The 15,978-nt window shown below is 44.2% G+C and overlaps 1 pseudogene; it reads right to left on the reverse strand.

Moving 5' to 3' along the window:
* Nucleotides 1-2,370: 2,370 nt before the first annotated feature.
* Nucleotides 2,371-15,978, reverse strand: part of LOC123405012 — a 180,718-nt pseudogene continuing 167,110 nt past the window's right edge.

The raw sequence follows: 15,978 nt of genomic DNA on the forward strand, positions 1-15,978 counted from the left end.
CCTCCCTTCGCAGTTTTGGTAGCGCTAGGCGTAGCCCTGCCGGGACAACACCACCACCACCACCGTCATGCCGTCGCGCTGTCGGAGAACTCATCAACCTCTCCGTCCTCGCTTGCTGGATCAAGGAGGCGGAGAACGTCATTGAGCTGTACGTGTGCTGAACGCGGAGGTGCCGTCCGTTCGGCACTAGATCGGGATGGATCGTGGTGGGATCGCGGGACGGATTGCGATTTGGATCGCGAAGACGTTCGACCTCATCAACCACGTTATATACACTTCCGTTTAACGATCTACAAGGGTATGTAGATGCACTCCCCTTCTCATAGATGTTAGTCTCCATAGATTGATCTTGGTGTGCGTAGAAAATATTTTGTTCCCCATGGGACGTTTCCCAACAGACTAGCCAACAATGTCTCAATCATATGCCCACGAAGGGTGAGCTTAAGGGCATGAAGCCATTTTAAGGCCAAACATTGGCCGCATCAGGGGAGCAGGAGAAAAGCAGGTGCATGCGGTCTTCCTCGGCCAAAGAGAACCTAAGGCAGGTCGCATAGTTTATTTTTCTGTTTTAGCAAGGTGTTGTTCTTGGCTATAATCTTGACTGGTTAATGGCTTCGCTAATTCAAAGCCAGGCTCATCTCGACCTTTTTGTCTAAAAAAACCTAGTGTGGAACAGGTGGCAAACAAGAAAGTTGGAAGTAATTAATCTATTATATAATGGACTGATAAAAAGAGCTCAAATGAATTATTCTATGTTGGATGAAGTAAATATGAAGTTCGCTAAATATGTGCAAATTGCAAGATATTTGCCACTTACTAACAATTTGTACTGCTAACCTTGTCATCTGAAAGAATTAGTTCATGTCTGAAGGTTTGTGGTGTTGGCAACTACATTATAACTCGAAAGCCTAATTCAAGTGGAGTGTTCACGACCAGTACAAGAGTATAGTGACCAACCAATGCGAAAATTGCAAATGATGCACGGGCACCATGGTGTCCGTTTTCAAAAATCATTTTCTACAATTTAAAAAATCTGAAATTTTTTGTAGACACACACAAACATGTATGTTATGTATCTGTAAAATTTCAAATAATTTTACTTTCACACGTGACATACAAAAAAAAGACAAATATGGATTTATAATGAGCTCCTTTTTTTTTTGTTGGACCAAAATTTTGTTATTTTTGTACAGCTTACAAATTACATTTTTTCAAAACAAAATTTCACTGATTTGTAATGAATACATACAAGTTTCCACAGATTTATTTTTATTTTTTTGAAACTTTTAAATATAATTTTCAATTTTTTTCAAAAAAAGGGCACCAAGGTGCCCGGACACATAAACTTGCCTCTCGCAATGGATCTAGTGCTTATCCGGCTCCTGTTGATGTTCTTATATTGGTTCTACAGAGGGGTCTTCACTGGAGCAGCAGTTAAACACCCGATGAGACAATGACACTGTGCCTTAGTTCCCAGTTGCCTCCCAAGCCTAACATTCACGGAGGTACCATAACTAAGGTGATGTGGTCGCAAGCATGGAAAGCCGAGATAGTTCTCTGACCAACATCACTGAAAAGAAGGGCCCCTACCTAAGTTGCGTTAGCTTTCCAAAATTACACTCCACTATTTGAAATTTATTGAGATGGGAACATTATAGTTACTAGGAAAAAACCCGTGCGTTGCAACGGAAGGAAACAATACAACACGACCTACCTCAATAATAATAATGACTCAAGAACTCAATAAATTCATGTTCTTTATTTGAACATGGCATCACATCTATGTTCTCTCTCTCGGCATAAGATGGGCATCAACTTCCTTTTTCCATGCGATGTTTTGTCGAGCCATGCATGTGTGGTTACTGATGGTTTCTTTTCTTTTCAACCAGATTTTGATGAGGTGTTCATTTGCAACATGAATAAGCTCGGTACGGATAAAAGACGGATTGTGCACTATTGATTAAAATTACACTATAAATAAAATCTAAAAATGTTAAATAGGTAAAATAACATCATATTTACACTGTACACATCACTTTTGATTAAAATTACACCAATAAATAGAATTTAAAAAATGTTAAATAGATAATATAACATCCTATTCAGATTTACACATTTTTAATCAAATTTTATATATAATAAATTAAAATTAAAATTACGGTTTAAAAGATATGATTTTTTGATCATTTATAGTTAAACTGCAGATTGACATATCTTGGGCATAGACTGAGCACTTTGCAAGCCCCACAAATGTCGTGAACATGAACAAATGCATTTTGTAAATTCTGAACAAATGTGAAGTATCTACAGTTAATTAGGCCGCACACAACAACTCTACTGTGAGAGAACAGAGAACATAGAATTGATACCTCAGAACAAGAACGGGCTGATGTTCTGCTCCATCTTCATCGCGGCCACCGACGACAGGAACGAGGCGGCGTAAGAGTCGTCCCATGGCAGCATCAGGGAGCCGGGGCCCTGCAGGTCGTCGAGGCTGATCCCCATGAGCCACTCGTCGGTGTCCAGCTCTAACTCCTGCACCTCCTCCTTCGGCAACATCGCCGCGTTTGTCGTCCCCATTCCCTGGAGCGCCGTCGGCAGCGAGTCCAGCTCCGGGAATGCATCGTTGTCTACATCGAACTCCGGCGTCCGCATCTCGCCCCCCGAGGCCGACTGTGATGCCGCAGCCTTGACCGCCGTCTCCTGCCGCTGCCGCTGCATCTTCTCCCACTAGTTCTTCTTATTGTAGAGGCGGCAGAGCACCCAGTCGTCGAGCCTGAGCGAGGCGCCGTCCCTCTTCCTTCCGGTGCGCCCCTCAGCGCCGGCGAGGCGGTACTCGTGCATGATCCTGTCGGTCTTGACCGCAGCCCCCGGCCTGCCGTGGTAGAAGACGAGCGACTTCTTGACCCCGACGGTCCTGCCGGTTCGCGCGACGGGCCTATCGGCGCCGGTGGCCTTCCAGTAGCCGCCCCCGGCGGCCCTGCTGGGGCGGGAGCCGTTGGGGTACTTGCGGTCCCGCGGCGTGAAGAAGTACTACTCCTGCGCCCCGGAGAGCGCCCGCTCCGGCAGCTCCCACGGGTCGTGCCGGTACATGTCGACCTCGGCAATGACGTGCGTCGGCAGGGTGCGTCCGGCCGCGCGCTTACAGAGGTAGTCCCCCACCAGCTCCTCGTCCGTCGGGTGGAACCGGAACCCCGGCGGCAGGCTCAGCTCCGCCTCCCCGTCCTGCCATTCCCCGCCTCGAGGAGCCCCGCCGCCGTCGTCCTACGTCATCTCCCGAGCGGATCGGAAGCGACACCGCTGGATCTGCAGCCGAACATGCACACAAGGATGACGAAAGAATAAATCGAACCGTTTTTCTCCCCTCACCATGGACTGCGGGTTAATTATCATAAAGTAGGAGGTTTTTTTTTGCAAAAACGGCGGAGGTGGGTTTTCGGACGAAAACGATAGTCTCTTTATTATTTAATAGTTATAGGGCTACATGGTATGTACATACACGCATTAACTGATGCCCTCACGTTAATTATTAGACGCTGCTATAAATTGATTTTTTTTGAAAATCATCTGACTAATCAGCCGTCCGATATGGCACTAGTGGCAAGGCAGCCTGGCGTCTTCCCTCCTCTAAATCCATCCACCAAGCAATTCAGTGTTGGAAATATGCCCTAGAGGCAATGATAAATAGTTATTATTATATTTCCTGTTTAAAGATAATCGTTTATTATCCATGCTATAATTGTATTGAATGAAAACATAGATACATGCGTGGATACATAGACAAAACAATGTCCCTAGCAAACCTCTAGTTGGCTAGCCAGTTGATCAAGGATAGTCAAGGTTTTCTGACTATGAACAAGTGTTGTTGCTTGATAACTGGATCACATCATTAGGAGAATCATGTGATGAACTAGACCCAAACTATGAACGTAGCATATTGATCGTGTCATTTTATTGCTATTGTTTTCTGCGTGTCAAGTATTTATTCCTATGACCATGAGATCATATAACTCACTGGCACCGGAGGAATACCTTGTGTGCATAAAACGTCACAACGTAACTGAATGACTATAAATGTGTTCTACAGGTATCTCCGAAGGTGTCCGTTGAGTTAGTATGGATCAAGACTGGGATTTGTCACTTCGTGTGACGGAGAGGTATCTCGAGGCCCACTCGGTAATACAACATCACACACAAGCCTTGCAAGCAATGTGACTAACTGTAAGTCACGGGATCTTGTAATACGGAACGAGTAAAGAGACTTGCCGGTAACGAGATTGAAATAGGTATGCGGATACCGACGATAAGATCTCGGGCAAGTAACATACCAAAAGACAAAAGGAATGACATACGGGATTATATGAATCCTTGACACTGAGGTTCAACCGATAAGATCTTCGAAGAATATGTAGGATCCAATATGGGCATCCAGGTCCCGCTATTGTATATTGACCGAAGAGTGCCTCTGGTCATGTCTACATAGTTCTCGAACCCGCGGTGTCTTAACACTTAAGGTTCGACGATGTTTTAGTATAGTTGAGTTATATATGTGTTTACCAAATGTTGTTCAGAGTCCCGTATGAGATCACGGACGTCACGAGGGTTTCCGGAATGGTCCGGAAACAAAGATTGATATATAGGATGGTTTCATTTGGTCACGGGAAAGTTTCGGGCATTACCGGCAGTGTACCGGGAGTGACGAATGGGTTCCTGGTGTTTACCGGGAGGGGCCCACCCACCCGGGAGTGAGCCCAAGGCCCTATGGTGGCGCCTGATACGTCTTCAACATATCTATAATTTTTGATGGTTTCATGCTATTATCTTGTCAAACTTTGGATGTTTTGTATGCCTTTTATATCTTTTTTGGGACTAACTTATTAACTCAGTGCCAAGTGCCAGTTCCTGTTTTTTCCGTGTTTTTGACCCTTTTCAGAGGAGGATTTTAAACGGAGTCCAAATGGAATGAAACTTTCAAAAATATTTTTTCCGAAACAGAAGACGATCGGGAGACTTGAGAACCAAGGCAGAGGGTCACCAGGGACCCCACAAGCCCCCTAGCCGTGGCCACGGGGGCGCCTCCCAGGCTTGTGGGCTCCCTGGGCCTCCTCTGCCCTAGGTCTTTTGCCTATATATTCCCTAAAATCGCAGAAAAAATCAGGAGAGCCACGAAAATACTTTTCCGCCGCCGCAAGCTTCTGTCTCCGCAAGATCCCATCTGGGGCACGTTCTGGTGCCCTGCCGGAGGGGGGATTCGGATACGTAGGGCTTCTTCATCAACACCATGACCTCTCCGATGATGTGTGAGTAGTTCACCATAGACCTACGGGTCCATAGCTAGTAGCTAGATGGCTTCTTCTCTCTCTTGGATCTTCAATGCAAAGTTCTTCATGATCTTCATGGAGATCTATCCGACGTAATCTTCTTTTGCGGTGTGTTTGTCGAGATCCGATGAATTGTGGATTTATGATCAGATTGTCTATGAATCTTATTTGAGTTTCTTCTGATCTCTTATATGCATGATTTCATATCCTTGTAATTCTCTTCGAGTTGTGGGTTTTGTTTGGCCAACTTGATCTATGATTCTTGCAATGGGAGTAGTGCTTGGTTTTGGGTTCATACGGTGCGGTGACCTCACCCAATGACAGAAGGGGTTTCGTTTGGCCAACTTGATCTATAATTCTTGCAATGGGAGAAGTGCTTGGTTTTGGATTCATACCGTGCGGTGACCTAACCCAGTGACAGAAGGGGTAGCGAGGCACACATAGTGTTGTTGCCATCAAGGGTAAAAAGATGGGGTTTTCATCATTGGTTTGAGTTTATCCCTCTACATCATGTTATGTTGCTTAAGGCGTTACTCTATTCATCATGAACTCAATACACTAGATGCATGCTGGATAGCGGTCGATGTGTGGAGTAATAGTAGTAGATGCAGAAAGTAATGGTCTACTTGTCTCAGACGTGATGCCTATATGTATGATCATTGCCTTATATATCGTCATGACTTTGCGCGGTTCTATCAATTGCTCGACAGTAATTTGTTCACCCACCGTAATATTTGCTATTTTGAGAGAAGCCTCTAGTGAACTCTATGGCCCTCGGGTCTACTTCACATCATATTTTCAGCCTTACACTTTTACTTCGTTGCACTTTTCGCCTTCAGATCTCACTTTGCAGTCAATCTTGAAGGGATTGACTATTGGAAATATGCGCTAGAGGCAATAATAAATTAGTTATTATTATATTTCTTAGTTCATGATAACCGTTTATTATCCATGCTATAACTGTATTGATTGGAAACACAATACTTGTGTGGATACATAGACAAAAACTGTCCCTAGTAAGCCTCTAGTTGACTAGCTCGTTGATCAAAGATGGTCAAGGTTTCCTGGCCATAGGCAAGTGTTGTCACTTGATGACGGGATCACATCATTAGGAGAATCATGTGATGGACTAGAACCAAACTAATAGACGTAGCATGTTGATCGTGTCATTTTGTTGCTACTGTTTTCTGCGTGTCAAGTATTTGTTCCTATGACCATGAGATCATATAACTCACAGACACCGGAGGAATGCTTTGTGTGTATCAAACGTCGCAACGTAACTGGGTGACTATAAAGATGCTCTACAGGTATCTCCAAAGGTGTTCGTTGAGTTAGTATGGATCGAGACTGGGATTTGTCACTCCGTGTGACGGAGAGGTATCTCGGGGCCCACTCGGTAATACAACATCACACACAAGCCTTGCAAGCAATGTGACTTAGTGTAAGTTACGGGATCTTGTATTACGGAATGAGTAAAGAGACCTGCCGGTAAACGAGATTGAAACAGGTATGCGGATACTGACGATCGAATCTCACGCAAGTAACATAACGAAGGACAAAGGGAATGACATACGGGATTATATGAATCCTTGGCACTGAGGTTCAAACGATATGATCTTCGTAGAATATGTAGGATCCAATATGGGCATCCAGGTCCCGCTATTGGATATTGACCGAGGAGTCTCTCGGGTCATGTCTACATAGTTCTCGAACCCGCAGGGTGTGCACACTTAAGGTTCGACGTTGTTTTATGCGTATTTGAGTTATTTTGTTGGTTACGAATGTTGCCCGGAGTCCCGGATGAGATCACGGACGTCACGAGGGTTTCTGGAATGGTCCGGAAACGAAGATTGATATATAGGATGACCTCATTTGGTTACCGGAAGGTTTTCGTGCATTACCGAAAAAGTTTCGGGCTCATCGGTAGTGTACTGGGAGTGCCGGGAGGGGTGCCGGGGACCATCAGGAGGGGTATCACGCCCCAAGGGGTCTCATGGGCTATGGGAAGAGATAAACCAGCCCCTAGTGGGCTGGAATAAGTTCCCACTAAGGCCCATAAGGTTTGAGAAGGAAAAACACAAGGTGGAAAGAGTTTCCAAGTGGGAAGGTGGAATCCTACTCCAAGTAGGATTGGAGTAGGACTCCTCCACCTCCAATTTCGGCCAAACCTTTAGGTTTTGAAGCTGCCTCCTCCCCTCCCTCCCTCCTATATATAGTGGGGTTTTAGGGCTGATTTGGGACAACTTTTGCCACGGCAGCCCGACCACATACCTCCACGGTTTTACCTCTAGATCGCGTTTCTGCGGAGCTCAGGCGGAGCCCTGCTGAGATTAGATCACCACCAACCTCCGGAGCGCCGTCACGCTGCCGGAGAACTAATCTACCTCTCCGTCTCTCTTGCTGGATCAAGAAGGCCGAGATCATCGTCGAGTTGTGCGTGTGCTGAACGCGGAGGTGCCGTCCGTTCGGCACTAGATCGGAGCAGATCATGGGACATATCGCGGGACGGTTCATGGGACGGTGCGCGGGGCGGATCGAGGGACGTGAGGACGTTCCACTACATCAACCGCGTTTCTTAGCGCTTCTGCTGTACGGTCTACAAGGGTACGTAGATCACACATCCCCTCTCGTAGATGGACATCACCATGATAGGTCTTCGTGCGCGTAGGAAATTTTTTGTTTCCCATGCGACGTTCCCCAACAGTGGTATCAGAGCTAGGTTTATGCGTAGATGTCTTCTCGAGTAGAACACAAAAGTTTTTGTGGGCGGTGATGTGCGTTTTGCTGCCCTTCTTAGTATTTTCTTGATTCCGCGGTATTGTTGGATCGAAGCGGCTCGGACCGACATTACTCGTACGCTTACGAGAGACTGGTTTCATCGCTACGAGTAACTCCGTTACTCAAAGATGACCGGCGAGTGTCGGTTTCTCCAACTTTAGTTGAATCGGATTTGACCGAGGAGGTCCTTGGATGAGGTTAAATAGCAATTCATATATCTCCGTTGTGGTGTTTGCGTAAGTAAGATGTGATCCTACTAGATACCCATGGTCACCACGTAAAACATGCAACAACAATTAGAGGACGTCTAACTTGTTTTTGCAGGGTATGCTTGTGATGTGGTATGGCCAACGATGTGATGTGATATATTGGATGTATGAGATGATCATGTTGTAATAGTTAATATCGACTTGCACGTCGATGGTATAGCAACCGGCAGGAGCCATAGGGTTGTCTTTAAACTAACGTTTGTGCTTGCAGATGCATTTACTATATTGCTAGGACGTAGCTTTAGTAGTAATAGCATGAGTAGCACGACAACCCCGATGGCGACACGTTGATGGAGATCATGATGATGGAGATCATGGTGTGACGCCGGTGACAAGAAGATCGTGCCGGTGCTTTGGTGATGGAGATCAAGAAGCACATGATGATGGCCATATCATGTCATTTATGAATTGCATGTGATGTTAATCCTTTATGCACCTTATCTTGCTTAGAATGACGGTAGCATTATGAGGTGATCTCTCACTAAAAATTCAAGACGAAATTGTGTTCTCCCCGACTGTGCACCGTTGCGATAGTTCTTCGTTTCGAGACACCACGTGATGATTGGGTGTGATAGAATCAACGTTGACATACAACGGGTGCAAAACAGTTGCACACGCGGAACACTCGGGTTAAGCTTGACGAGCCTAGCATGTGCAGACATGGCCTCGGAACACATGAGACCGAAAGGTCGAGCATGAATCGTATAGTTGATATGATTAGCATAGAGATGCTTACCACTGAAACTATTCTCGACTCACGTGATGATCGGGCTTGAGATAGTGGATTTGGATCCTGTACCACTCAAATGACTAGAGAGATGTACTTTTTCAGTGGGAGTTCTTAAGTAATATGATTAATTGAACTAATTGTCATGAACATAGTCTAATGGTCTTTGCGAATTACGATATAGCTTGCGCTATAGCTCTACTATTTTTATATGTTCCTAGAGAAAATTTATTTGAAAGTTGATAGTAGCAAACTTTGCAGACCGAGTCTGTAAAACCGAGGATTGTCCTCGTTGCTGCGCAGAAGGCTTATGTCCTTAATGCACCACTCGGTGTGGTGCACCTCGAGCGTCGTCTGTAGATGTTGTGAACATCCGACATACACGTTTATGATGACTACACGATAGTTCAGTACAAAATACTTAATGGCTTAGAAGCAAGGCGCCGAAGACGTTTTGAAACGTCACGGAACATAAGAGATGTTCTAAAGAGATGAAATTGTGATTTCATGCTTGTGCCCTTGTTAAGAGGTATGAGACCTCAGACAAGATTCTTTGTCCACGAAGTAAAGGAGAAAAGCTCAATCGTTGAGCGTGTGCTCAGATTATCTGAGTTCGACAATTGCTTGAATCAAGTGGGAGTTGATCTTCCAGATAAGATAGTGATGGTTCTCCAAAGTCACTGCCACCAAGCTGTGAGAGCTTCGAGATGAACTATAACATATCAAGGATAGATACAATGATCCTTGAGCGATTCGCGATGTTTGACACTGCGAAAGTAGAAATCAAGAAGGAGCATCAATAGTTGATGGTTAGTAAAACCACTAAGTTTCGAGAAAGGCAAGGGCTAGAAGGGATACTTCGTGAAACGGCAAAGCAGCTGCTGCACTAATGAAGAGACCCCAGATTAAACCCAAGCCCGGGACTAAGTGCTTCTGTTATGAGGGGAACAGTCACTGAGGCGGAGCAACTCTAGATACTTGGTAGATAAGAAGGCTGACGAAAGCTGAAAGAAGTATATTTGATATACATGATGTTGATGTGTACTTTACTGGTACTCCTAGTAGCATGAGGGTATTGGATACCGGTTTGGTTGCTAAGTGATTAGTGACACGAAATGAAAGCTACGGCATAAACGGAGACTAGCTAAAGACAAGGTGACGATACGTGTTGGAAGTGTTTCCAAGGTTGATATGATCAAACGTCGCACACTCCCTCTACCATCGGGATTGGTGTTAAACCTAAATAATTGTTATTTGGTGCTTGCGTTAAGCATGGACATGATTGGATCGTGCTTATTGCAATACGATTATTCATTTAAAGAGCATAATGGTTACTCTATCTGCTTGAATAATCACCTTCAATGGTTTATTGAATCTTGATCGTAGTGTTACACATGTTCATGATATTGGTGCCAAAAGATACGAGGTAATGATGATAGTACCACTTACTTGTGGCACTGCCGCTTAAGTCATGTTGGTATAAATTGCATGAAGAGGCTCCATGCTGATGGATCTTTATATTCACTTGATTTTGAATCACTAGTGACATACAAATCATACCACATGAGCAAGGCCTTGTTTTCATTGAGATGAAACAAGATAATAACTTGTTGGAAGTGATACATTTTGATGTATGCAGTCCAATGGGTGCTGAGGCACGCAGTGGATATCATCACGTTCTTACTTGAATGACGATTTGAGTAGATACAAGAGTATTTACTTAATGAATCACAAGTCTGAAATATTGAAAAGATCAATTCTGTTTCGGAGTGAAGTTCGTCGTAACAAGAGGATAAACTGTCTACGATATGATCATAGAAATGAATATCTGAGTTACGAGTTTTGGTACGCAGTTAAGACAATGTGGAAATTGTTTCGCAGTTCATGCCACCTGGAACATCATAGTGTGATGATGTGTCTGAACGTCATAGCCACGCACTATTTGGTATGGTGCATGCTATGATGTCTCTTATCGAATTACCACTATCGTTTATGAGTTATGCATTAGAGACAACCGCATTCACTTTAAATAGGGCACCGCATATTTCCGTTGAGATGACACAGTATAGACCGAGGTTTAGAGAAATCTAAACTATCGTTTCTTGAAAGTTTGGGGCTTCAACACTTATGTGAAAAAGTTTCAGTCTGATAAGCTCAAACCCAAAGCGGATAAATGCATCTTCATAGGATATCCAAAATAGTTGGGTACATCTCCTATCTCAGATCCGAAAGCAAAGTGTTTGTTTCTAGAAATGGATCCTTTCTCGAGGAAAGGTTTCTCTCGAAAGAATTGAGTGGGAGGGTGGTAGAACTTGATGAGGTTATTGAACCATCACTTCAACCAGTGTGTAGCAGGCGCAGGAAGTTGTTCCTGTGGCGCCTACACCAATTGAAGTGAAAGCTGATGATGGTGATCATCGAGCATCGGATCAAGTTACTACAAACCTCATAGGTTGACAAGGTCGCATACTACTGTAGAGTGGTGCAGTAACCCTGTCTTGGAGGTCATGTTGTTGAGCAACACTGAACCTACGAGTTATGAAGAAAGCAATGGTGGGCCCGGATTCCGAAAAATGGCTGGAGGCCATGAAATCCGAGAGAGGATCCATGTATCAAAACAAAGTGTAGACTTTGGAAGAACTACTTGATGGTCATAGGACTATTGAGTAAAGATGGATCTTTAAAAGGAAGACAGACGATGATGGTGATAAGTCACTATTAAGAAAAGCTCGACTTGTCGCAAAGATGTTTCCGACAGGATCAAACAGTTGGCTATGATGAGACTTTCTCACTCATAGCGATGCTAAAAGTCTGTTAGAATTATGATAGTAGTTGCTGCATTATTTATGAAATATTGCACATAGGATGTCAAAACATTGTTTCCTCGACGGTTTCCTTGAGCAAACATTATATGTGATACAACCAGGAGGTTTTGTCGATCCTAAAGATATTAGCAAGTATGCAAGCTCCAGCGATCCTTCAATGGACTCGTGCAAGCATCTCGGAGTTGGAATATACACTTTGATGAGATGATCAAAGACTTTGGGTTTGTACAAGGTTTATAAGAAACTTGTATTTCCAAAGAAGTGAGTGGGAGCACTATAGAATTTGTGATAAGAATATGTGGTTGACATATTGTGGATCAGAAGTAATGTAGAATTTCTGTAAAGCATACAAGGTTGTTTGAAAGGAGTTTTTCAAAGGAATACCTGGATTGCGCTACTTGAACGTTGAGCATCAAAGATCTATGGAGATAGATCGAAAGCGCTTAATAGAAGTTTCAACAAGATGCATGCCTTGACAAGTTTTTGAAGGAGTTCAAAATAGATCAACAAAGAAGGAGTTCTTGGTTGCGTTGTAAGGTGTGAATTTGAGTAAGACTCAAAACCCGACCCCGGCAGAATAAAGAGAATGGACGAAGGTCGTCTTTTATGCCATGGCCGTAGAATCTGAAGTATGCCATGCTGGGTACCGCACGTGATGTGTGCCTTGACTCAGAGTCTGTTGAGAGGTACAGAGAGTGATCCATGATTGAATCACTAGCAGCGGTCAAAAGTTATCCTTAGTAACTAAATAGACTAAGGAATTTTTCTCGATTATGGAGGTGGTTAAAGAGTTCGTCCTAAAGGGTTACGTCGATGCAAGCTTTGACACTAATCCGAATAACTATGAGTAGTGAAACGGATTCGTATAGTAGAGTAGATATTTGGAGCATTTCCGAATAGCACGTAGTAGCAGCATTTGTAAGATGACATAAAGATTTGTAAAGAACGCACGGATTTGAAGTTTCAGAACCGTTGACTAAAACCTCTCTCACGAGCAAGACGTGATCAGACCCCATATGGGTGTTGGATTCGTTGGAATCACATGGTGATGTGAACTAGATTATTGACTCTAGTGCAAGTGGGAGACTGTTGGAAATATGCCCTAGAGGCAATAATAAATTAGTTATTATTATATTTCTTAGTTCATGATAACCGTTTATTATCCATGCTATAATTGTATTGATTGGAAACACAATACTTGTGTGGATACATAGACAAAACACTGTCCCTAGTAAGCCTCTAGTTGACTAGCTCGTTGATCAAAGATGGTCAAGGTTTCCTGGCCATAGGCAAGTGTTGTCACTTGATGACGGGATCACATCATTAGGAGAATCATGTGATGGACTAGACCCAAACTAATAGACGTAGCATGTTGATCGTGTCATTTTGTTGCTACTGTTTTCTGCGTGTCAAGTATTTGTTCCTATGACCATGAGATCATATAACTCACGGACACTGGAGGAATGCTTTGTGTGTATCAAACGTCGCAACGTAACTGGGTGACTATAAAGATGCTCTACAGGTATCTCCAAAGGTGTTCGTTGAGTTAGTATGGATCGAGACTGGGATTTGTCACTCCGTGTGACGGAGAGGTATCTCGGGGCCCACTCGGTAATACAACATCACACACAAGCCTTGCAAGCAATGTGACTTAGTGTAAGTTACGGGACCTTGTATTATGGAACGAGTAAAGAGACTTGCCCGTAAACGAGATTGAAATAGGTATGCGGATACCGACGATCGAATCTCAGGCAAGTAACATAACGAAGGACAAAGGGAATGACATACGGGATTATATGAATCCTTGGCACTGAGGTTCAAACGATATGATCTTCGTAGAATATGTAGGATCCAATATTGGCATCCAGGTCCCGCTATTGGATATTGACCGAGGAGTCTCTCGGGTCATGTCTACATAGTTCTCGAACCCGCAGGGTGTGCACACTTAAGGTTCGACGTTGTTTTATGCGTATTTGAGTTATATGGTTGGTTACCGAATGTTGTTCGGAGTCCCGGATGATATCAAGGACGTCACGAGGGTTTCCAGAATGGTCCGGAAACGAAGATTGATATATAGGATGACCTCATTTGGTTACCGGAAGGTTTTCGTGCATTACCGCAAAAGTTTCGGGCTCATCGGTAGTGTACTGGGAATGCCGGGAGGGGTGCCGGGGACCATCAGGAGGGGTATCACGCCCCAAGGGGTCTCATGGGCTATGGGAAGAGATAAACCAGCCCCTAGTGGGCTGGAATAAGTTCCCACTAAGGCCCATAAGCTTTGAGAAGGAAAAACACAAGGTGGAAAGAGTTTCCAAGTGGGAAGGTGGAATCCTACTCCAAGTAGGATTGGAGTAGGACTCCTCCACCTCCAATTTCGGCCAAACCTTTAGGTTTTGAGGCTGCCTCCTCCCCTCCCTCCCTCCTATATATAGTGGGGTTTTAGGTCTGATTTGGGACAACTTTTGCCACGGCAGCCCGACCACATACCTCCACGGTTTTACCTCTAGATCGCGTTTCTGCGGAGCTCGGGCGGAGCCCTGCTGAGATTAGATCACGACCAACCTCCGGAGCGCCGTCACGCTGCCGGAGAACTAATCTACCTCTCCATCTCTCTTGCTGGATCAAGAAGGCCGAGATCATCGTCGAGTTGTACGTGTGCTGAACGCGGAGGTGCCGTCCGTTCGGCACTAGATCGGAGCGGATCGTGGGACAGATCGCGGGACGGTTCGCGGGGCGGATCGAGGGACGTGAGGACGTTCCACTACATCAACCGCGTTTCTTAACGCTTCTGCTGTACGGTCTACAAGGGTACGTAGATCACACATCCCCTCTCGTAGATGGACATCACCATGATAGGTCTTCGTGCGCGTAGGAAATTTTTTGTTTCCCATGCGACGTTCCCCAACATTGACAACCCCTTTATAGCATTAGGTGCAAGCTCTTTTGTGTTTGCGCAGGTACTCTGGACTTGACGTGATTCTCCTACTGGATTGATACCTTGGTTTTCCAATACTTACTACTCCTGTGCTGCATCACCCTTTCATCTTCAAGGGAAAAACCAACGCAAGCAAGTCTCCATCAATGTATCAATTTCTGGCGCTGTTGTTTGAGAAGTAGCAGAAGGATTTATGGCGCCGTTGCCGGGGAGGATCAAGTTAAGAACTCATCCAAGTAAGTGTCACAAACTCATCTCTTGCATTTACTTTTTTGCCTCTCGTTTTCCTCTCCCCCACTTCTGAAAAACAAAAAATTACAAAAATATTTGCCCTTTTCTTCGTTTGCCCTTTTTTGTTTGCCTTTTTCGTTCGCCCTCTTCTCTCGCTTGCTCTCTCTTCGCTTGTGTGCTTGCTTTCTTGCTGAAGTCACCATGACTGAAAACACCAAATTTTGTGACTTCTCAAATACTAATAATAATGATTTTATTAGTACTCCGATTGCTCCCGCCACTAGTGCGGAATCATACGAAATCAATGCTACTTTGCTGAATCTTGTTATGAAAGAGCAATTCTCCGGCCTTCCTAGTGAAGATGCCGCATCTCATCTTAATACCTTCATTGAGCTTTGCGATATGCAAAAGAAGAAAGATGTGGAGAATGATGTGATTAAATTGAAGCCTTTTCCTTTCTCGTTGCGAGATCGAGCAAAAAACTTGGTTTTGGTCTTTGCTCAAAAATAGTATTGATTCTTGGAACAAGTGCAAAGATGCTTATATATCCGAGTATTTTCCGTGGGCTAAGATTATCTCTCTCCATAATGATATCATGAATTTTAAGCAACTTGATCATGAACATGTTGCACAATCCTGGGAGAGGATGAATTGATGATTAGAAGTTTTCCCGCTCATGGCTTGAGTCTTTGGATGATTATACAAATCTTTTACGCTGGTTTGAATTTCGCTTCTAGAAATATCTTGGACTCTGCCTCAGGTGGAACGTTCATGGAAATCATGTTAGGAGAAGCTACAAAACTCCTAGACAATATCATGGCGAACTACTCTCAGTGGCACACTGAAAGGCACCTACTAGTAAAAAGGTACACGCTATAGAAGAAATTAACTC

The sequence above is a fragment of the Hordeum vulgare genome, chromosome 6H (genome assembly GCF_904849725.1).
Source record: "Hordeum vulgare subsp. vulgare chromosome 6H, MorexV3_pseudomolecules_assembly, whole genome shotgun sequence".
NCBI lineage: Eukaryota > Viridiplantae > Streptophyta > Magnoliopsida > Poales > Poaceae > Hordeum > Hordeum vulgare.